Below are 24,362 nucleotides of genomic sequence, written 5' to 3' on the forward strand. Positions count from 1 at the left end.
TTCTTCTTTTAACTCTTTACACGCCATCTCTTAGCCAAGAACTCTCAAGAAATATTTTGGAACCCAGAACTTCAAAGGTCTTCAGTCGCTTTGCTAAGGGTCCTTTGCTTGCAAACCCAACGTCATTCCTTTTCAAAATCTTCAATCTTTATCCAGGTAAATTTCTTCGACGTTTAAACCCTTTGAGATGCCATGCATACTGTTTCTGTGCTCTGAAATTTTTTATGTTCTTGGGTAGAAATTTGTGAAGATTTTGTATATACCGTTTCATGCTAGATAGGGTAGTGTAGTTTTGCTCTGTAGAAATTAGGAATCAGTTTGATAGTCAGGATCATGGGTTTAGGGAGTAAAATCAAAGTAAAAATTCGATTTTTAGGCTAGCTGAAAAACTGGGTTTTTCCTGACCCTTTGGGGTTGAAAAAGTTTTTTCCAGAAAAACTTTTTACTTTCACTTTTTGATCCATTTTTCAAACAATTCGTATAAAACTTAGTGTTTCGGTTAGAATGCTGCTGGTTGTAGACGCGAGCAACGTTATTCCAACTTTCAACATAAGCTCCCAGGTTGTGCGTCTTATCTTCTCCTTTGTCTGTTTGTAGTTTACATGCAAGACCCGTGGGGAGGAAAAAGACCCATCGACGACGATCTGCTACCTCAAATGCTTGAGGACGAAGAACAACCCTCGTCATTGATACCTGAAATTCCCTTTTCTCGTACTAATCCAAATGCTTCCCCAGTCTTGACCCAAAATATGGCTCACACCAAAACCAAGGCCCATAGTAGGAAAACCTCCGACCCTTCTCATCAGCCTGCTGCTTCGGCTGATGTTCCCTCGACCAGTGGTCGAGATGAAAATGCTCCTGACCCAAAACATCCAAGCACATGCCCACCCTCAACACGCCATTCAATCGGATGTTGAGTGGCATGTAGTTTCTGAAAGTAGGGTGACGATCAGAATGATCGCCAACTACTTAAGGAAATATAGTCTCTCGGGGGTGACCCTAGTCAAACCTAACCCAGACAAAAGGGAAAATCTACCTGTAGGCTCCTTCAACGCCTGGTCGCGGTTTCACATTGAGGCAGGGGCCACCTTGCCTCTTCACTCATTCTTTCAGGGGGTGGCCAACTATTTTGGAGTTGCCCCCTTTCAAATAATCCCGAATGGATATAGAATGCTTGCTACACTCTATGTTCTGTACAGCCAGAAGAAATGGCCCGTGCCATTACCTCATGAGGTCAACTACCTGTTGACCTCAAATCTAACCCCAACCAAGAAGGCACGAGGTTCTTCCACCTCTGTCATCAAGAAAACGGGTGCACCTTCCTGACCGACACAACTCATATCTCAAACGTGGAGAGGTACTACCAAGAGTACTTTCTCACGGCTGACATGGTCGCAGACAACCTGGCTTTTGCACGAGGAGGTAAAATTTTTGCATTGCTGGCTGACTTCTTTACTTAGCATTTTCCTCCACAATGTCTTAAACTGTTGATGTCTTCCAGGCCCGTGGTTGCGACCGAACCCAACACCGGACATGGAGTTGAGATAGGCACTCCTAGCCAGCATGGATGATGCTGAAAAGAGTGTCAAGAATCTGGTTACAGAGGCTAACCTTAGGATGGTTGGCCTCTGGGCCCCTCAACCGGACACGAGGGGGCCCTCAGTAGGGAGTGCTTGCGCCGAAGAGGAACCCGAGCAGCAACCTCCAGCGTCACCTCCACGGAGGAGACCGACTGGGGTTACGATCAGGGAACCTGCTGGCACTCCCCGAGCAGAGAGGCCCTCGGCCCCCTTGGGGAAAGGAAAGAAGAAGGCTACTGAGCCTTTCAATCTCTCTGACAATTTGTTGGACGACAATGGTATAGTTAGTTCACTTTTAGACAATTTTCCAATTCCCTGTCATCTTTTTTACGGGGACGGCAATTTTAAATATGCTCCAAATTTAGGGCCAGACTTCTTCATGTCAAAGAATGAGTATAAGACTATTAGAGTCTGTACATCCACGACCAGCGGATCGGAATGTGGGAATCGAACATGCTTGGTGTCGTCGTCAGAGAAGGTGATTAGTTCCTCCTCTGTTCGAGCCTTTTTTGGTGCACGATCCTCGACACTCATCATCTCGATGTCCTGGTCGTGGCGTGGGGTTCGAGCATATCGTTCCCTCGCTTTTCCACTATCTCCTGCAAGATGTGGGCCTCCGCAGATGGTGAATAGGGTACCTACCACGTGACCTGGCTATAAAGGTACAGGCGCCGACTCGTTGCCACCCGGACCCTCTCGCTGAGAACCTCCCGCGGCTCGTACATGTCTTATCAGGAACTCAATCTTGTCCTTCAGCTGGTTACACTCATTGGTATCGTGCCCATAGTTCTTATGATAACGATAGAACTTTGTTGAATCTCTCTTGGAGATATCTTTTCTTATTGGTGCAGGTCGTTTGTAGGGCACGCTCGAGTTGGTCGCTTGGTAAACCTCAGCTCGGCTTTCAACAAGGGCGGTGTAATTGGTGAATTTCGGTTCGTACCGATTATTTTTAGGGGATTTGCTCTCAAAGGTCGAGGATTCGTTGCTCGCCCTCTTTCCACCATTCTTACCGTTGCCATTCCCGTTGCCTTTACCGTTGCCATTGGGCTTAGACCCGTTGGCGGCTTTGACAGGTTCTTCTTTAGGCCCCTTATCCTTTGCTGGCCATTTCCCTTCATTGGCAATCGCGTCCTCAAGCTTGATGTACCAATCAGCTCTATCTAAAAACTCCTGGGTACTCTTAACCCCATGCTTCCTAAGGCTACTCCAGAGGGGAGAATGGCGCCTAACCCCAGCGGTTAGGGCCATCAGCGCTAAACGTATTCTTTCAAGGGCTCCCCCTCTTTCTGGTGTATCTCGACCAGTTGGTTCGCCTCGGGTGGTGCACACGACCTGCGTAGAACTATTCGTAAAACTCCTTCACGAACATCTCCCAAGATACTATACTTGCAGGAGGGAACTTAAAGAACCACTCCTGGGCGCCATCAGAAAGGGTCGTTGGGAAGATCCTGCAGCGAGCATCTTCAGAGACTTTCTGAATGTCCATCTGTATCTCAAATTTGTTTACATGAGATACCGGGTCTCCATACCCGTCGAAATTTGGCAGAGTCGGCATCTTGAACTTCTTGGGAGTTTCTGCCACATCAATCCTTTGTATGAAAGGGGTGCCTCTCCTCTAATCGTACTCGATGTGCGATGTCCGCCCCCCAACCAGCTGCTGCATAGCCTGGTTCAGGGCATCGATTTGAGCCTGAACAGCTTCAAGAATTGTTGGGGCCTCTGGTGCCGAGGGAATGTACTCATCGTGCCTTTCTCAGCGGTCATTGAGTACATCCCTCAAGTCATCGTCTCTTCGCCGCTGCTCGTTAGCTCCAAGCCGGCTAAAGATGTTATTTTGTCTGGGCTGCCCCCCAGCATTATGGCCTACTTGTTAGTCTTCTCTAGGTGGGGGCCTCCTGCCTCCACCTCTCTCTTCGTTCCTCCGACCAGCATTTCCTCTGCCTGAGTTAGCCTCATTGAAGTCGTGGCCGTCTCTGAACCTTGACTTGCTATGGTGGGACTGACTATTTCCTCTGTTGCCCCCTTGGGCTAGCATTTCTCGAGCATTAGGGGGAGGCCTGCATTGGTCGGTGGGTCCCCGTGCATTGTCATGCAGTGGGGGGCCCCTGACCACAGAGCCTGTGTATGAGTTCCTTCTGTTGGCAGAAGGACGCTGCCCCCTGCTCGGTGGATGAGGCTCTTCACCCCCTGGGCGTCTAAGGCTGTGGGGCTGTTGCCCGACCCTATTCTACCTGGGGGGTGGAGGATTGCCTCGACCAGCCTGAGACGGAGGCTGCGTCTCAGGATCCCTAGGTGGGATATCATCCTGAGGCATAGGTGGCTGCTCCAGCCTCTGAGGGCTTGTTGGCTGGAGCGGAGGGCTAGGATTGGGACCCCTTTGAGGTGGCCTGCTTGGGGGTTGATCATGCTGCGAGGCTAGTGCAGTATGATTCGTAGCCAATTTGAGGGCTGCTTCAAGGGCTGCCATGGCATCCCTCTGCCGACGGTCCATCTCCGCCTGTCGCTCGCATAGCTCTTGGCACTGGCGCTCTATCTCCCTTTACTGTGATGCCATTATCTCGGTGGCACTCTCCTGATTGGCCCTCAGAGTAGCCAACTCATCTTGCAACACCCCCAGTGTTGTCTTCAGGGTCTCAGAGTCCTCCTCCTCCACATCAAACTCCAAATGAGGTTCGTCTTCAACCATATTTGGGGGAGGAGGCTGGGATGGTGCAGCGGCAGCTTGTCCAGTCTTCTTTGTAGTCTTTGCCATTATATTTTCTTGAATTCAAGTCTCTCAATGAATGCACCATAATGTTGACCCTGATTTTGGTCAACGACACGGAGTCTAGAAAACGACAGTAAAGTAATATAGAGCTTGAGAAAATGATCTAATGGAAAAATAAAGAACACAGAGAATAATAGTGGTTCGGCCCCAGTGATTGGTAACAACCTACGTCCACTTGACATTATTATTAATATTGAGCTTCAAAGGTGTGATCAAAGAACTAGGGTTCCTGAGTTTCACAGACCTTAGAAGAAGAAAACAATACAACGATGGATAATAGTAATATAATTCCGAATGAAAAAGATCGATCCCCTTCCTTGAGCTATTTCTTGAGTATTTATAGGCTCAGGAAGAGTTACATGAATTAAGAAATAATATCTATCCTTAATAAACGGATTTGTAGGTCATAATGAAGAGATATTCCTGGATATCATCACAACTGTACAAATCTTTACATAAATGAACGGAGTATACGACCAGTCTGGTCGTATATAAAACGTAATATTTCCATGTGGAAATAATCCTGGTCGATAGGCGAGCAATATCTGTGTCACGTGTCGGCAACGTGTTGAAAATCCTTGCCACGTCATCAACAACTATTTTTTGGATAAATAGTGGGCGATGAGGGTAAGATGATGGCTCTAACTGCTGGAGTTAGGCGCCATTCACCCCTTTGGAGTAGCCTCAGAAAGAATGGGGTAAGAAGTACCCAAGAGTTTTTGGATCGGGCTGATCGGTATATCAAGCTCGAAGACGTGATTGCCAAGGAAGGGAAATTGCCAACAAAAGATAAGGGGCCCAAGGAAGAACCTGCCAAAGCCGGCAACGGGTCAAAAAACCCCAATGGCAACAGCAAAGGCAACGGGAATGGCAATTGTAAGAACAGTGGAAAACGGGCGAACAATGAACCCTCAGCTTCTGAGAGTAAATGCCCCAAAGGCAATCGATACGAGCCGAGAATCACCAACTACACGACCCTTGTCGAAAGCCGAGCTAAAGTCTACCAGGCGACCAGCTCAAGCGTGCCTTACAAACAACCCGCAGCTATAAGGAAAGATATCTCCAAGAGAAATATGACAAAGTTTTGTCGTTTTCACAATGAATATGGGCACGACACCAATGAATGTAACTAGTTCAAAGACGAGATTGAGTTCTTGATCAGGCAGGGACATTTAAGAAGATATGTGCGAGCCACAAATGGGTCTCAGCGAGAGGCTCAAGGTTGCAACGAGCAGGCGCCTGCACGCCAACGCTCGCCACCTCTATAGCCAGCTCCTGTGGTAGGCACTTTACTCACCATCTGTAGAGGCCGACATCTTGCAAGAGACAGTGGGAAGGCAAGGGAACGATACACTCGAACCCTACGCAACGACTAGGACATCGAGATAATGAGTGTGGAGGATCGAGCACCGAAAAAGGCTCGAACGGAGGAGGAGTTGATAAACTTCTCTGAAGACGATGCCCAGCACGTGCGATTCCCACACTCCGATCCACTGGTCGTAGACGTACAAATTGCCAACATGACGGTAAAGAGGGTGTTGGTCGACACAGAATGTTCGGTCAACATCCTGTACAAGTCTTCGCTGGAAAGAATGAAGCTGTCTGTCAAAGATCTAGAGCCATGAAACCAAACCATTTATGGTGTTTCCAGTGAAGGGCTCACCCCAACAAGGTCAATTAGGCTCCCAGTTACAGCAAGTACTGCACCTACTAATAGGACATTACTCACTACTTTCATAGTAGTTGATTGTCCTTCAGCATACAATGCTGTAATTGGGAGACCAATTCTGGTCGACCTACGGGCCGTCACTTCAATATGGCACCTTGCCATGAAATTCACGACCGACGCAGGGGTAGGATGCGTCTTGGGGAATCAGCGGGAAGCCAGGGAATGCTACATCACCTCGATCACCAAGGTAAATAAGGGTGTATCGAGAGATGCTCCTGGAAAAGAGTTGCAAGTGGCAAATGATACTCAGGCCCACACAGGTGATAATGTCACCAAATAGGGTGTTGCCCAATGTGAGGATAGAGACCTGGATCCTCGCTTTGGGGATTTTGAAGAAGAAATTGGACCCATCGAGGACCTTGAGGAGGTCCAACTCAATGAAGAAAATTTGACCAGGGTTGTGAAAGTCGTTAAAAGCATAGAGACAACAAAAAAACAAGCACTGGTGGAGTTTTTGAGGAGGAACCAGGAAGTCTTTGCCTGGTCACACAAAGACATGGTCAGAATAGACCCTGCAGTCATCAGCCATGTCCTGAACATCGACAAGAGTTTTCCACCAGTGCAACAAAAAAGAAGGTTGCTCGACAAAGATAGATCAAGGGCCTTAAAAGCAGTAGTCGAAAAGATGAAGGAGAATGGGTTCATGAAGGTGGTGTTTTATCCATCGTTGATCTCTAATCTCGTGCTAGTTCCCAAGCCGAATGGAAAATGGTGTACGTGCGTGGATTTCACAGGACTTAATAAAGCCTGCCCCAAAGATTGTTTCCCACTCCCAAGAATCGACCAGCAGGTCGATGCTACTGCAGGGCATGAGATCCTCTCATTCATGGATGCATACTCCGGGTATAATCAGATTAGTATGCATCCCCCTGATGAGGATCACACTAGCTTTCGGACTGATATAGGGCTTTACTGTTACAAAGTAATGACTTTTGGTTTGAAAAATGCTGGTGCGACTTACCAGCGACTAGTCAACCACATGTTTAAGGAACTGATCGGCACGAACATGGAGGTCTACGTCGATGACATGCTGATCAAGTCGAAGAAGGCAGAAGGGCATATAAAGGATTTGCAGGAATGTTTCAATGTCTTACACAAATATCAGATGAAGCTGAATCCCTTTAAATGCTCCTTCGGAGTGAGATCAAGGAAGTTCTTGGGATTTATAGTTAACTTGAAGGGAATTGAAGCCAATCCTGAGAAAATTAAAGCTCTGATTGATATGAAATCACCAGCGAAGGTTAAGGTTGTTCAAAGTTTAACCGGAAGAATCGCTGCTCTCAGCAGAATCATTTCGAAGTCAACAGATAAGTGCGTTCCATTTTTTAATCTACTCAGAGGCAACAAAAAGTTTGAATGGGCGGGGGAGTGCGAGCAGGCTTTTCAAGCATTAAAAACTCACATGGCGCAACCACCGATCCTGTCAAAGCCGATCGATAAGGAAACTTTGTTCTTCTATCTGGCGATCACAGAGTATGTTGCTAGTGCTTTTTTAGTAAGGGAGGAAGAAGGCGTGCATAAGGTTGTTTAGTATGAAAGCAAAAGGATAATTGGAGCAGAACAGCAGTACCCGCCCATCGAGAAGCTAGCCTATTGCCTAATTTTGGCCTCTAGGAAGCTACGGCCTTACTTTCAAGCTCAGCCAATCACGGTTTTGGCCGACCAGCCTCTACGACAAGTCCTGCAAAAACCAGAGGCTGCAGGTAGATTGTTAAAATGGGCAGTCGAACTTGGGCGGTTCGAAATATCTTACTTTCCATGAGCAGCGATAAAATGGCAAGCCCTGGTTGACTTCATTGCAGAGTTCACTGAACTTATAGATAGCGAGCAGATTGAAGAGCCTAATGAGCTTAAGTGTCAAAACCAAGCTCCCTTCTGGAAATTATTTACAGATGGTTCTTCTAATGAGTGCCATGCCAGAGCAGGAGTGATATTGATAATGCCGGAAGGGCATCAATTTCACTGCGCAATCAGGTTTGACTTCACTGCTTCTAACAACGAGGCTGAGTATGAAGCATTACTCGCTGGGTTGCGTTTAGCCAGGGACATGAATATAAAGGTGCTCGACATCTACATTGATTCTCAGCTGGTGGTAAATCAAGTCATGGGAGAATACCAGGCGTGAGGTTTAAAGAGGGTTGCCTATTTAAACAAAACAAGAGATTTATTGGCTCAGTTCGACAAATACACCCTCCAACAAGTACCTCGCGACCAAAATTCCAATGTTGATGCTTTGGCCAAATTAGCAAGTGCAAAGGATGCTGGTACTTTGAACATAGTGCCGGTTGAGCGGCTGTCTATGCCAAGCATCCAAGCAGAGGAGACCACTATGGTGATCCAGATGGCGTATACATGGATGGCACCATCTATAGAGTATCTGATGCAAGGCGTGTTACCAACAGACAGAAACAAAGCCAGGACCCTTCAGTGGCAAGCTGCTAGGTATATCCTGGTCGATGGAATCTTGTACCGAAGGGGATACTCAATGCCTCTCCTTATATGTATTTCAAAAGAAAAGGCCAAAGAATTAATGAAAGAGGTACACGAAGGCTTTTGTGGAGACCACGCTGGGGGGCAAAGCTTGTCAAAAAAGATCCTGAGGCAAGGATACTTCTGGCCCACGATGAATGAAGACTCGATGGAGTTTGTGCGGAGGTGCGACTAGTACCAGAGGTTCTCCAAAATCCCACATATGCAAAGTCCGTGGCTGTTTGTAGTTGGGGCATAGATCTAATTGGATCTTTGCCCACAGGGAAGGGCGGCCTCAAGTATGTTGTGGTTGCCATCGACTACTTGACTCAATGGGCTGAAGCCGAGCCACTTGCAACTATAACGACCAAGTAGGTGATGGATTTTCACTACTACAAAATTGAAATGGGACGATGGTTTTAAACCTTCGTATGGACTCTCGTACGTCGGTTCTAATAACGTCATCCCATGCAATTTCATGCCATGTAAAGCATGAAACGACGGTTTAAATAAAAGTGTCATCTCTTGTCGTACATGAGACGATGGTTCCTATACAAATGTTGTCTCTTGTGGTACATGAGACGATAGTTTTTGTGCAAGTGACATCCACTGCAATAAATGAGACGACAGTTCCTACTCAAGCGTCATCCTCCTACAGTACATGAGATGACAATTTATGTGCAAGCATCGTTCCCTGCAATACATAAGACGACAATATTGTGGAGACCGACGTCCCATGTAGAATATGAGAATTTTTTTCATTTATCTATTTTCAATAACTATATTCATTCATAATTTCCTGTGTAATTACAATATAGTTCAGATAGAATCAACGGGCAGACAAAATCAATAAAACTCAGTATGTTCCAAATCTAAAAATTACAAGATCAAAATATGTAAGTGCTAACTCACTTGGGATAACTATGTAAGTGCTAACTAAATAATACAGTTAGTATATTTTTTTAATTCTGATTTCAAAAGTTACTCTAGCTATGACTCATCCACTCAAGAAACTCTAGCTATGATTTGAAAAGGTAACTCTAGCAAGCCTCTTAGACCCTTACTCTATCTTTGACTCATCAGCACAAAGTTTAGACCAAAAAAAAAAGAAAAGATATAGATGCCTTTTCACCATGTGAGAAACTATAATTAAAGGTCTTCCTGGAGGTTTAAAACTTAAAATAAGGTAGATTGAACATCAGGGAGAGCTTTGTATCTAGATTGTGTAAATGGTCCAAAACCATGTATCATTCATTGTAAAAAAGTTATAACCTCAAAATTGGCAGTAACCAAAATTGGTACATTCATGAATTTACATACTAGCCTGAAAATTATATAACTTAATTACCTCTGGTGGTATATCAAGATATACTACAAGATCTGGAGCCAATAACCCTTTTTCTGGAGCCTACAAAGATGATCTGGTTTGTTAGAAATTAAATACAAACAATTGTTTATAAAAACAACTAAGCATATCTTCACCTTACACCACTCAAAATCTAGTCCTTTGGCAGAAGAGAAAGCCACCCCAGAATAAGATTACCGGTCAACAATGATGGTGGTTCCAGATTTCAATTTACTTTCCATCAAGGATCTGCAAAGAACAGGAATTTTTCAAAAATCCCACGTTTGCTTCTGTCATACAATATGGTTTTAATGAAAAGTCCAACATTTATCACAACAACAATGATAGGAAGCATTATAATCTGAATATATTTTTTTAATTTAACAAACCAAATATTCAACAAATAGTTTACTATTTCACCACTAGCCATCCATTTGGACTGTCTTTACCCTCTGAATAATCTGAAAGATAAGAGCAGTGCCATGACTTTTGTTAAATCAACATATCATCCATCACCACATTAAACCAGTTACAGATATGAACTCAATCAATTTTTGTTTCAAAAACCAATAAATAATACAAAAGGCTAAATAAACAGAAGAAAAAAATTATTCGTTATCTAAATCAACCATAAACCCATAATGAACTCCAATGCATATAAAAAATTTAGAATGACATAGCTAACCTCTTCTCCCAACGGTTGGCACTGAAAAGATGTATAACATGATCATCAAGTTGAGATTCATTGAAAAGATAGGATGATATCATTTGCCCCACACTTGTTGTTCTGTCTGGGAATCGCCATAATTCAGCTGAATGCCCCAATCCTTCCAAGTACTTGTGTAGACTACTAGACTGTTGTTTTTCCACATCGATCTAAGCCTTCTAGAACAGTCAATGCACCTCTTGAGCCACTGCTGCCAGTTGACTTAAAGCCATGGATATTTGCCATTTGAATAGACCTAATAAAGCCCTTTGAAGGATACTTCAATTGTATATTCAATGACCTTGTTACAGCTACTGTCCCAAAATTCCTACACAACAAAAGCACTCAAATTGTGGAACTCACTAAGAGCAAAAAATCAGGACACTTGCTATTGGGTATGAGAAAACATAGACACACATATAAAACTGGCACACCTATATGATTTATCCAATTAATGATTTAAAAAAAAAAAAAATTTCCACTTGAGTTGGATTTTTGTTTACTTGACACTCAAATATATCTAATAAAACTCTTTATGCAAAGGGATACTAATTGTAGATGCAAATATGCCAAGGCCTTTATACTGCTAGTCTGCTATTGTACCAAAATTCCTACACAATAGAAACATTAAATTATAGTAACCATCAAGAGCAAAAACTTTCGATGACAGTTGTAATTGGGCATTTATGAAAGGGGCATAAACATCACCTATAAATTTAAGGGCTCATTTTTGTTTGATGATTCAAAGTGTGTAAAGAACAAGAAATCATTTCACTTTTCTTAATTCTATGTGCTATTTTCTCCCACCCTCCATTTTTTTAGGATTCACTACCTCATCTGAGAACTTATGCATAAAAAATATACATTTTTTAAGACAAAAAAAATATGAAATAAACTATAGGAAACATGGAAAAAAAATTAATAATCTTACAAAGCCTTAGAAACAGTCAGATGAGAAGCAATGACCATTTATCTTCCAACCTATTAAATGAGATAAAAGAAAATAAACACAAACATCAAGGCCCAAATCAATAGGAAAAGCAAAAATTGGAGCCCAAACTAGGTAAGCAAACTAAAACAATAATATAATTATAGACAAACCAAAAGCTATTCACGAATAGTTTTTTTCATTTAGATGGATTTTTTGGTTTGATTAAAATGAAAGGAAATAAATAAATAAAGCAATCATAAAAATTCAACGAATATTGTTCCTGTATTAGAGCCATTAAGATATTTATCAAATCGACATGTTACAAATGAAGAGACATAAATTCAACTAATACTATTCTCGTCTATGGGGGTGAAATATGAAGAGAGATTTATCAAATCGATATTTTTTGCAGTGAGGAGAGTAAACGCCGAACAGTTTCACTGCACTGAGAGAGAGAGAGGGGCTCTCTAAAATCAAGAAAAGAGAATTGGGCTATTGGAGAACTCGTAGCAGAGAGAGAGGTCAGAGAAGGGGGGCCTTGAAGGTCGAACAGTTTGTGAAAAATTAAAGAGCGCCTCTGTGAAAATGCAGAGAGGAGTAAGGAAGAGAAGGATGAAGAGGTCATTTTTATATCTGTGCGAAGAAGAGAGAGAGTATTTACTACCAGTACTTGCACAAGTCCTTATCTCAATGCAATTTTCTAGGGGCAGAGGAGTTTTCTTTACCAACTAATATATCCAACTAATGTTTCAAACAAACAAAGAAATAGAAAAGTGAAATTGTAGTTTACAATCATTGACAACATTGTAAAGTCATGTGTAGTTAGTTATTATTGACTGCAGTCTTTCTTTAGTGCTTACTATTGTCCGAAAAAAAACACAATATGTATTCACAAAGGATAAAGAAATAGTGGAAATCTTACTTCATTGTTGTCAATCACAAATTCACAATTAGGACAGGCTCTAGCGGGGTTGCTTTTCCAATTAATTCTTTAAAGATCATGGTTGCTAGAGGCACTCTTGATCTTTGTAGAGATTCTGTTACCATCTACTAACCATGATGGTCTGCACAAATTACACCAACAAAATTGCAGTCAGGATTATTGTTGCCACAAGCAAAATACTAAGAACAAAAAATTATCAGTCTAGCTTTAAAAGATGGAGAAAACTTTTACAGTTTAGTTACAAAAATGTGGAACACTTCAAAGAAGCTATCAAAAGAAAGAACTTCATAATTAGCTGTCAAAAGAAATTTAGGAGAAGTTCGATTAATAGCTGTGGTGGAAGGTAAGATAGCAAGACTTGAGAACCAAATTAATAAAATTAAACTTGGACTGCAACATGAACAAGAAGCAAAAGAAGAATCAAACCAATAGTTGCTCTTCTACAATATATGAATACACATTGGATTAAGTAGTTCATGTCAATTGTTTAAATCACTCTCCAGCCTCTACAAGAATAGATATATACGAGTAAAATAAAAAGCTCCTATAAAAAATTATGAAAATAATCACATGTAACCCTCAATAAAAAGGGTTAAAAGAATGAAGGCATAAATATTTTTTAGTATCAATTGAATCAGGCTACAAAATTTGGAATGAAACACAGATATATGAGTTCTCTGCAACCCTAAGATGAGTTTGGACCCAAGACTCTAATCCTGAAAAGGAAAGAACAAGAAAAAAGAAAAAAAAAACAAATTTAGCCATAAAATAAATCTTTAAAGAGCGAAGCTATTGGAGATTAGCTAACATTCTTCACAGAAAACTGCCAGAATAATAAATCTCCAAGTTCTAAGCAAATCACACAATCTCGTTTGCTTTCCATTTTAATTTGCTGTCTAGCACAAAACAAGTCTAGTAGTGCGGTTGAGGATCATAAATCCATTCCAATGAAATGATTTAAATAGGAGAACATACACATATATTGTTATTATTATTATTATTATTTATTTTATTGTTGTCCAGGGTTGTTATTGGAAAATATATTTTCAACAATTATAAAGTAAATTACCATTGACACATCAAGTACTAAGAAAATTTTAAGGTCTCTTCAAACAACATAAATGTGTGGGGAGAAAAAATATATAAGCTTCTTAAGCTGAAAACATTAATTTAATAGTAAATATCCTAACAATGTAATACATGGTATTGAATTTCAATTATCCAGCATAAATTGAAAGTATCCACACTAACCAACAAACAATTTCAACAAAATACTGGTCAGTTTACAAATAAAGTTGAATGACAGTAATAGTGAACTAAACAATTTAATACAATTATGCCACAAGTATCAGAGAAAGGAATTTCACAAATGACATTGTACCTATAAATTATAGGCTATAAATGCAATATATGTTTGCTCTCATCAAATATAAATATATGTTAAATCATTGCAAACACTAGAAGAAAGCAGGTTGTACCTCATGATAAGATGACAAGTCCCAAATACATTGATCCACAAAGAAATGTAAATGATATCATTCCCCTGCAAGTGTAAGCAAAGCATTAAGATTAGCAAAATATAATTTTACATGGAGAAAATATACATGTTCTCTTTTACAAGTTTACCTTATTGAAATGTGATCTCAACTATACAAGATGATACATGATTACATCTTGATCCCTAAACTTTAGAATCATTAAAATTGATTTGACGACCAAATATTCGCAGACCAAGATAATAGCACAGTTTCAATCAAGCTTAATATAGAATGACACATCTTACGAACTAAAGGTACAAAATTTCGAAAGTTTGGGGAATAATTAAATGATATTTTCAAAATGTAGAGACTAATTATGTGCCATTTCTGTTAAGTTTTTTTTAAAGGAAAGCCATGTTAAAGATTAAGACTTTTTGAAAGTTATGGTATGTCGTTGAATTTAAAATTCTGAACCAACTCAACTTTTTACAAATGCTTAGGGACTAATAAAAAGATTACTATAAATGAGTTTTAAACAACATGCTCACCATATGACTCCCCATCCAACTCCATTGCAACAAGGACAAATTTCAGCAAACTTCTCAGCATCACTGAAGTTGACTCTTCGAGATATTAAATCATCATAGATATCTGTCATATGTATTTGAATATCAAACACAAGTGTAGAATTGGTAATCAATAGGTTACTTGCTAAAGATGAGTGGTGGCACATACCATATACTAAAAACAAGCTGTTCATCACACCTGCAATTAACCAAATCAAACATTTACAGCTGTAAATCTCCATCCAAAAAGATGTGATAATAAGTATAAAAACTAATAAAGGAGTTTTGCCACAAAAATAATAAGATAAAAAAGTATCTATAAAGAGAATAACGTAACAGAGAATACGGACTGTTGTCATTTCTTGCAGAACCCAAATTAAAGCAAGGAAAATGATGAATCCTGATAGAGTCAACCAGTAAGCATCAGAAAATGGTAAGGAAGCATTTGAATATATAAAATTGACAGTACTTATAAACAACTCAATAAAGTTTCTTACCGATACAAAGTCCACGGAGTGTCCACTATATAATGAACAAGATTAAAAGGAAAAATTAATAAGTGCTCACTTCATAGTAACTGATGAAGACAATATGCAATAATGTTTGCATTTCTCAACACTAAAATATATGAAATAGCAATCTTACGTTTTTAGCAATACAGAGCACCACAAATAGAGCAACAATTAAACAACCAGCACCAATTCTCGCAGTGAGGAGATTTGTTGATGCGAGTATCAAAGTCATTCCCCAGAATGATGAGCCAAGATCTGAGTATGTAAAATTTCGTATAAAGCATGAAGCCATGGAAACACATCATGCTAATTGACAAGAATTGTAAAACCAATATCAAAAGAAATAAAAAATTCTACTGACTTTACAAAGACCTCATTTTCAGTTTTACTACAATTGAACTTGGTGTATGCAACTTGAAAGAATAATCAGTAATAAGAAATTCTTAAGGGTAGTTCAGTGCCACAAACCAAGTGCAAGGCCAACATGTATAATTGACGCACGTAAGAAACACCTTGAATACATAAAGAACTTAGAAAAAAAAAGGTCTATTGAAGTGAAGCTTTTTTTGTTCAGATTGAAAAAAAAAATCAGTTGATCTAAGGAATGCAAAGACAGAGGAAATGCATTCATGAATATTCTATCAAAGAAAAGCATGCAATATTTCATTTCCACTTAACAAACTTGATAGTAGGGCGTGGACCATAGAAAAAATAGTTGCTAGGGAAAAAAGTGTATTACATCCTGCAGGTAATATCAACCAGTATACACCACCACGCGTTTGTGTGACGCCACCCTCATTTGCATGGACTTGGATTCTCTCCACCTACACATGAGATCATATTAGTTTGCATGACTGACTTCAGGAACCACGGAAATGAGGATTAAGTGCATGAACTAGTTTCACAATATAAGCATTGAGAACAAAAGAGGGGAAAGGTGAAGAGCTTCTAACATGACCACATGTGAGTTTGCAAGCAATAGCATGACTTGCTTCATGCAAGAACACTGTGATGAGCTTAAAGGGTGTGAGTAGTACTGTTCTCCAGAGCTACAACATGCACAACAAAAAAGTTAATGTCATTAGAGCTGCCAAATTGAATATGAAGTTTGCCAAAGCTATCAACAAGACTATTAAAAGTTCAGACCAACTTGGCTTTTACCAACATCGTCTCATGTTTATTTCCTTTCAGCTATTAGGTCTCAAATCTCAATAATCTATCTTTTATTCATCACAAACCACTAATAAATAGAGGAAAGCACACGGAAAAGGAAGAGGCAGAAAACATAAAATCAGGAAATAATAGGATTCATATGCCTAACAGATGATCCTTCTAAGTCTGGTCCTAATCATATTAGTATTGTAACGCCCTACTACCTTAGAGCCGTTACTAAGTGAGTTTAAGACGAAAATTGTGCGATTAACTGACTCTACAAGGGTTCTAAAACCAAAAGTGTGACTTGATTAGAAATTAAGGCTGTAGTCTTTGAAAATGCTTAGTTTCATTGAAAACATTAAGTGTCAAACATCTGGGATCCCAAAATAAGGTTTACAAAATAATTACAACTCAAAAATAGATTTACACCTGGTTAACTATCAAAAGAATGAGTTAATACAGCCATATACAAAATGCCCCCAACCAAAGCAGTCGGACAGGCCGAACATGTACGCGCCGCCCCCACGATCTCCATACTCATGACCGGTTGACTAACTCTTTGCTTTTACCTGCCACACAGAGCACACGTGAGCCGAAGCCCAGCAAGAAAACTCATACAGTATATAACATATGCATAGAATATAGCTGACATATAATCCACTGATAAATAGGAAAACCATTAGACTGAACAAGCACGGCCATGCCGCCCCAGAGGTCTTACCAAAGCCTGGGGTATCGGTCCTTACCGTAAGGATAACTCACGTATCCATTGGGTCCCACCCTGGCTATAAGCACTCCATGTGCTAAGTGTTACTTCCGGCCCCAAGGCCGTTCTCGGCCTTCGCCGCTCTCGGCCTTAGCCGTCCATTTCATTATAATCACGCATATAGTACATTTCGAAATAATCCTTCAAACATATAATAATGCATTTAAGGTTATACATTCGCACATAATACAATCTAGGGCCATGCCCTGTAATAACACTGTGGGCCCATGCCCTGTTCTCCGGTGTTACGGTTTTCTTACCTTTCAATTCGATAGCTCAGATCACCTGACTCCTCGAGCACGATCCTACTCGAGCCCTAGCGCTCAACTAAAAAAAATCCATAAGTCAAAGTCATTACCAAACCTCAAGTCCAAAACCTAGCCTCGGGACCAATCCCGAGCCCCCGGGAAGTCCTAGATCCACAAAACAAGGTGGTGGAATCGAGCCCCGAACCCTAGGTCAAAATCCCTCAACAAAAGCCCAAAAACCCCTTTTTGTGAACAGTGCAGCGCTACAGCACCCTTAAGAGGGTGCTGTAGCGCTACAAGCAGAACAACACATCCCCAGAAATAGGGCCTAGCGCTACAACGCCCAAAGACTAGCGCTATAGCGCTAGTTGTAGATTGGCAACCCCAAAAATCGTTTTCTGCGATTTCTTTCAACCATTTCAACCCCAAAACTTGTCCAAATCTTTCCCAAACCCAAAAACAAACTTATCAACACCTCACACTCATTCCAAGCATCCCAAGAACTCATAACCCAAGCTCAAGCAACCCAAAACTCAAGATCTACCATAATGAACCCTAAACCCAGAAATTCAATCAAACATCAGAGTTAAGGACTTAGAAATCATACCGTGGATGGAAATTCGACCTTGAGTTGAACCCTAGACCTCCTTAGCTTGCTCCTTCTCAACCTTGGCCTGAATTCCCCAAAAATCCCCATCTATTTAGCTCAAATACACAGCTCAAACCAATCCAGCCCTAAAACTGAAACTTCTAAAAACTTACCTCAAATTTCTGATGTGTTCTTGCTAATCCCTTGCCAATCTTCAAGCCTAGTCTAGGATCCTTGATGCTCAGCTTACCCTAGCTCACCACTGAGCTTAGCTCCAAGAAAAAAAGAAGGGAAAGGGTGGGAGAGCCACAAACCGATCCTTGAAGAAAACCCACACTGTTTTTCTCTCTTTTCTTTTTCTTCCTTCTTCTTTCTTTTCTACAGCCTTACCACTATTTTCTACCAATTCCAATAAGTATAAAGCTCCCTTTAACTTATCTCTAAAAAGCCTAAAGATCAAAATGCCCTCCCTATTAATTGTAAACCTTTTGTCCATGTAGGGCCATTTTAGTCATTTTACCCAATTCCCACTAATTCCTCGAGTGTCTCTAATAATTTCCCGCTTGCTACCCAATACCTGATTAATCACCAAATATATCCCTTATCATCAAGATTAACCTCAATATATTTCCAAATTCCCATTTAAACTCCCCAGGCTTAATCCCAAGCCGGGTATAAATTCCCGCTTTGACTTTTCCGCTAACCCGCTCATTCTAGGATCGTCTCGGGTCACAGATCACAGATATCAACACAGTCATGCCCAAAATGGCCAAATTACAATTATGCTCTTTCTAAGACAATCAGGTCTACATGCATACTAATACACATAGTCATGCATCTCAAATAGTCAAATAGTCATATAACATGCATTAAATCATAATCATGCCTTTAACTCATTAAAGTCACACACAAAATCCCATTATGCCCTCCAGGCACACTAATCAAGGCCCTTAAGCCTTATTAGCGATTTGGGTCATTACAATTATCTATTTAAGAAATTAGGTAAATAAATACAGCTATAAAATAAACACAGCTGTTTACTACAGCCCAGTAGTCCTTCAACATTTTCTGTTATGAATACGGCCTAGTAGTCCTTCAACATTTTCTGTTTACCACTCTTCATTATTATTAATTTTTCCTTTTCTAGGTAGCTAGGTTAGATGTGTCTACATTAGCCTGCAAACTTGACAGTCATTTTAAAGTGGATCGGTCAAATCAACTAGTTGAAAGCTAACTCAACCAAATGAATCTTTGCAGCCATCTCATTGTCAATTTTCACTAGCCTCTATCATTTGGTTTGGCTTAATGCTTATCATTTTGATCCATGCTTCCCTTGTTAAAAACTCGTACACTCTACTCAAATGTACCTCAAACCCTAATGACCCAATAGATCTTTTGAAAGTAGCTATTACAAGTTTCCCTTTCTTTCTATTTTCTACTTCCGTACCATAAGTTTGACCAAGTAAATTTCATTGTGTTAAAACCAATGTCAAAAGAAATACAGAGCGCAACAAACAAAATCACTTCTAATAAATAATTTTCACATACAACCGTGTTTCTCTATACGTCTCAGTGTCTCGCCATTTTGACCAACATCTCCCCCTTTCTTACACTCCAAACAGATATATGACAGTTGCTAATCACAAGATGTCTCGATCATCCCACTACTATACTACTAGTCTCTAGCACATTAATTCTATCATCAAAATGTCTGCATTCCATTTAAGCAAAGCAAAACTTGTATGTTTTATCTTTGGAGGTGTTTATGATAAGTAGAAAGCAATGTTCCTATAATTTATTCATAAAATTTGGTGAATACATTCCTAAATTAATAGAAAGAGTCTGCGAAAGAACAATTACACAAAAGAGCCAACCTATAAGCTATATTCAAGATTTAGAGTACACCCATACATACAGTCTTACTTATTAAACCAAGCAGGTTCTAAATGACTAGCCCTTGTACCAATAGTAGCTCTTCTACTATACAGGACAGCTTCTATATTTTTACAAACAAATCAAGGTAAGATTTAACAAAACAAACTCTACAAAGAGACCCAAAGTTTAAAAAGTTCAAGATCACAAAAAGAAAGAAATTGGAAACTCGTCTTTAATTTAAAAGTACATGTACATGGTGAAACAAAGGAAATACTACTCTCATATTTTTGAGAAAAAAATGTACGAAGAATAAAAAAAAATTACCTCATATACAATTGGAGGTCTGCCTAGTTTACCCCAGGGTGGCCTGGTTCTTGTGTCGGCCGGGGAGGGGGGGGGGGGGGTGGCCAGGTTCTTGCGTCAACGGGGGGGTCGCCTGGTTCTTGCGTCAGCGGGGTCGCCTGGTTCTTGTCGAGGCTGAGTGTGAAAGAGAGTAGCTCGACGTTATGGAGAGAGATGAGAGCTGAGTTCTTGCAGAGGCTGAGTAAGAGAACGAATCAAGAGGGCTGAGTGTGAGAGAGAATAGATGGAGCGGGTGAGCTGGTGAGCGTGAGAGAAAAACGATTGAGGCTATTTTGAGTGAGTTTCAGAGAAGCCAACTGGTAGAATTAAAAGATTAGGGATTTTTCTTGTCTTGTTAAATTTCATTTGGGGCTATTTTTGATGATTGAGGGCTATTTTGAGTGAGTCTCTTATTGTTTTATTTTATTAATTTCGTGTATATGACTCATTACTTTCAAAAAAAAAATTATATACATATTAAACATGCAAACATTTTTTTTTCTTTTTTAAGGAATAATCTTTTTTTTACAAGTGGATTAAATTTTTTTTTATATAAATTATTTTTAGTTTAAAAAAAATAAGAAACATATTGTAACGTCCTGCATTTTCGGGTACCTTTAAACGACTCGGGTCGAGATTTTTCCCCCGGGTTAAGAATATTATTTTAAATAATATTATATTTTGTTTGTAAGTATTCCATGAGTTATTGCTAGCCAAAATATGAATTTTGTGATTTTAAAAGTCAAGATAAGACTTTCGGTCCTGGACCGACACAAAAACCCTGATCGGGTAAAAATCTCGAAAAATAAAACGAAAAATCATGGAAATTATATTTTGGGCATAAAATACATTCATAAAAGTTAAAGTTTGGTGAAAAATAATAAACCTAAAAGAAAATGGAAATTTTAGGGCATTTTGTGTTAAATGCCTAATTTTACCGAAATGGGGAATTTTATTCCATGAATGGACTTTAGGTTAAATTTTATTATGTGATTAATTAAATTAAATGTGAGAGACATTTAATTTAATTAATTAATGTTAAGTTTGGTGATTTAAAACTTAATAAGAGTGAAAAAGGTGTCAAAAGCCAATTTGGACTTTTCTTCTTATGAAACCTTTTTTAACCTTTATTAAAAAAAAAAAAAAATGAAATGATTATATATAGCAAGGGTTGGCCGGCCATGTGGTGTTTTAGGTGGTGTGAACCAAACTTAATAAAGATAAATCTCATTTTAACTAAGTCAAGTCAAGTGGGCAAGTGGGAGGAAAACACTTGAGTGTTTTCGAGATAAATTAGATAGTATAAACTCTTCCAACCCTCCCCAACCGACCACACCACTCTCTCACATTCACTCATCTGATTTTTGAAGACCTCTCAAAGTGTTCTCTCCATTTTTCAAGCCCAAGAACACCAAGGAAACTTTGAGGCTAAGTCTTGGTCTAAGAAGTATTTTCCCTAAGGTAAACTTTCACTAATCTAGGCTTTTGTAAAGTTTCACTACAACAAATTCTACTTTCAATGACTCCCTACAATGTCTTACACCATTGGTGTAAGACATTAAAAATTAGAAGGGATTTTAAATGGCTAATGGTGTAAGACATTGAAAGTGCATATTAATGGTTACAATTGGAAGACATTAAAAATAGTGGAAGACGTTGGAAATAGGCTGGTAGTGATTTATGGGTACATCCAACGTCTCCCACTGGGAGACGTGGGACACGCGCACGTCTCCCAGTGGGAGACGTTGGATGTGCATGGGAGCACATCCAACGTCTCCCACTGGGAGACGTGCCACGTGTCCCACGTCTCCCAATGGGAGACGTTGGATGTGCATGGGAGCACATCCAACGTCTCCCATTGGGAGACGTGGGACACGTGGCACGTCTCCCAGTGGGAGACGTTGGATGTCTCCACTTATAAATCACTACCAGCCTTCTTCTTCCTCACACGAACCCGAGAGCAAACCAGAGAGAAGAATTGGGCGATTTGGGGCTGCGTTTTTAGGGTTCTAAGGTAAGTTTTTTTTTTATTTTCTTGATTTTTAGTTAATTATTTTGCAAATAAATTATAGGTTTTGCATTAGGATGAGTAATATACATGATTTTGTGTTAGTTTTACATTTTTATGCATTTTTTTATATACATTGTATGTTTTTGTGGTTTTTCAATGGAAGTTTTTAGGGATTTATGATTTTTTAGTTTTTTTTTTAATTTAACCTATCACATTGTATATATTTCATTAGAGTATATATGTTCATGATTTTTTTAAATTTTTATCAATTTTTATTTCGAAATTTAGATATATTTTTGTATATTTGAATTTTTTTTTAAATTGTAACTATTTTGTTATATCAATAGTTATGTTAAAATAAATTTATTAAATAATTTATAAAATAGAAATATATTAAAATTTTTATGTTTTTGTTTATTATTAAGTTTTTAGGTTATGAAATTTTATATTGATTTTTTGTTGAAGTTATAATTAGCGGCACATTGGGATTTTTTTTATTTGTTTACCAATATCATTTACTATTATTAGATATTTAGTGATATTTGTTTAGTAATGTTTAACATATTAATTAATTTAATTTCATAGGTTGTGATTTTTGTGGTGAGATTTTAGAGAGTATTTTGCATCAAAATTCCAATATCAATCACACATTTGAGGTAATTAAGTTTCTAAAATTACAATAATACGTTATATATTGCTAGATATTTAGTGATGTTTTATTTATTATTTATTAATTTAATTTTATTGGTTTGTGGATTTAATAGCGAATTTGATTACTAAGTGAAGTAACTTTGCTAGCTTTTGGATTAAAGATTGCAAGAGGTACATATATATTCTCTTACTTCTACTTTTAATATTATTAAACAAATGTTAGAGGAGTTTGAATATCTTAAATATTCATCCATAGTGAAGTAGGTTCTGAGATTAAAATTGTGTGCTGCGGTGATAACGGAAGGTTGAGAACTTGTGTGTATTAGTGAAGTAGGTTCTGATAAATTTTACTGTGTGCTGCGGAGCTATAAGGAATAAACTTATTGTGTGTTGTTTGAATTGTTTGTTTTGCTATTCACATGCAGATGGTTAGGTCACTATTATAGGGGAAATGCTGCCCGATTTTATCTAGGATAATAAACAATTAGTTTTATATAGACATTCTATAAGGAAGAAACTTATTGTATGTTGTTTGAATTGTTTGTTTTGATATTCACATGCAGATGGTTAGGTCACTATTATAGGGGAAATGCTGCCCGATTTTATCTAGGATAATAAAAAATTAGTTTTATATAGACATACAACTTTATCACGTGCTTATTTAGTGTTGTTTCTTTTCTTTTCCATAGACATAGAAGAATATATGGATAAACAGTGGATGTCAGCAAATAGGTTATCTGCGGAATTTAGGAACGGGGTTGATTTGTTCTTAAGGTTTTGTTCGGAAAATGTGAAAGACCCAAATTTTTTCATATTTTTGTATTAGGTTCATTTACAGATATGTGGTACAACAAGGTCGCCAAAATAAGTTTTTATTTGTCAATCCTAATATCGTCGCCACTCAAGGGAGTTCATTCGACGATCGTGTTCAGAATCTGTTCAGACGTTGCAATGACGTAAAATCAAAAGAACAAGTTATGCTTGTCCCTTGGAACCATGGGTAAGTTTAAAAAGTTGTCATTTTTCCGACCCATATCAATAATTTCATTGTTTAACATTTGAGCTATAATTTTTTTGTTTTTCTTATACAGTGAACATTGGATGTTGCTTATTTTGGCACCATATGCATATCATGTTTATTGTTGTGATCCGGTGAATTCAGAGCTAAATAACCGTGAGGAGATTGTATCAGTGATCGTCAGCGCTTTCAATCTTTTTTTCTCTATGAATCTTCCTGATGTCGAGATCCCTGATACTCTACGCATTAAGCAACCTCAGGTAAGTAACTTTAGCAGAAATTTTTGAACATTTATAATAATTAAGTAGAATAATATGTATGCATTTTTTTTAAAAAGTTTCAATTTAATAATAAATTACTCATATTTTTAAATAATTAGTGTCCACACCAACCGGACAATGTGGCATGTGGATACTACTTAATGAGGATGTTGAAGGATTTGATTGAGCATGCGAGTCCTGGGCATTACTTGAGAACGGTATTATTAATTAAAATTTACAAATTATTTTTGAAACTATAAATGTAATCAAATAATTAATTAATATATTTTACTTTATATTTCTTGCAGCTAACAAGCACATCATATACAGAGGCACAAATTGATGAGTTGCGACAAGAATGGGCGACATATATGTTGCCGATAATCCAAAGTTACCGACCTCGTTGATAGGTTTTTTT

At 38.9% G+C, this 24,362-nt stretch overlaps 2 long non-coding RNA genes and 2 pseudogenes across 2 annotated transcripts; 1 reads left to right on the forward strand and 3 right to left on the reverse strand.

Moving 5' to 3' along the window:
* Positions 1-9,729: 9,729 nt before the first annotated feature.
* Positions 9,730-12,792, reverse strand: LOC133804967 (thymidylate kinase-like; annotated as a pseudogene).
* A 184-nt stretch (positions 12,793-12,976) lies between these two features.
* Positions 12,977-14,703, reverse strand: LOC133804968 (uncharacterized). The gene is made up of 3 exons (XR_009878725.1): positions 14,500-14,703; positions 13,952-14,016; positions 12,977-13,189 (listed from the first exon to the last, which is right to left on the reverse strand). It is a non-coding gene; the product is annotated as an uncharacterized LOC133804968 (long non-coding RNA).
* Positions 14,704-14,710: 7 nt separating this feature from the next.
* Positions 14,711-16,111, reverse strand: LOC133806348 (uncharacterized; annotated as a pseudogene).
* Positions 16,112-22,459: 6,348 nt separating this feature from the next.
* LOC133805408 (uncharacterized) lies at positions 22,460-23,434 on the forward strand. Its single transcript, XR_009878955.1, has 3 exons — positions 22,460-22,671; positions 22,780-22,837; positions 23,362-23,434. It is a non-coding gene; the product is annotated as an uncharacterized LOC133805408 (long non-coding RNA).
* Positions 23,435-24,362: the final 928 nt, after the last annotated feature.

Source organism: Humulus lupulus, chromosome X, assembly GCF_963169125.1.
Source record: "Humulus lupulus chromosome X, drHumLupu1.1, whole genome shotgun sequence".
Lineage (NCBI taxonomy): Eukaryota > Viridiplantae > Streptophyta > Magnoliopsida > Rosales > Cannabaceae > Humulus > Humulus lupulus.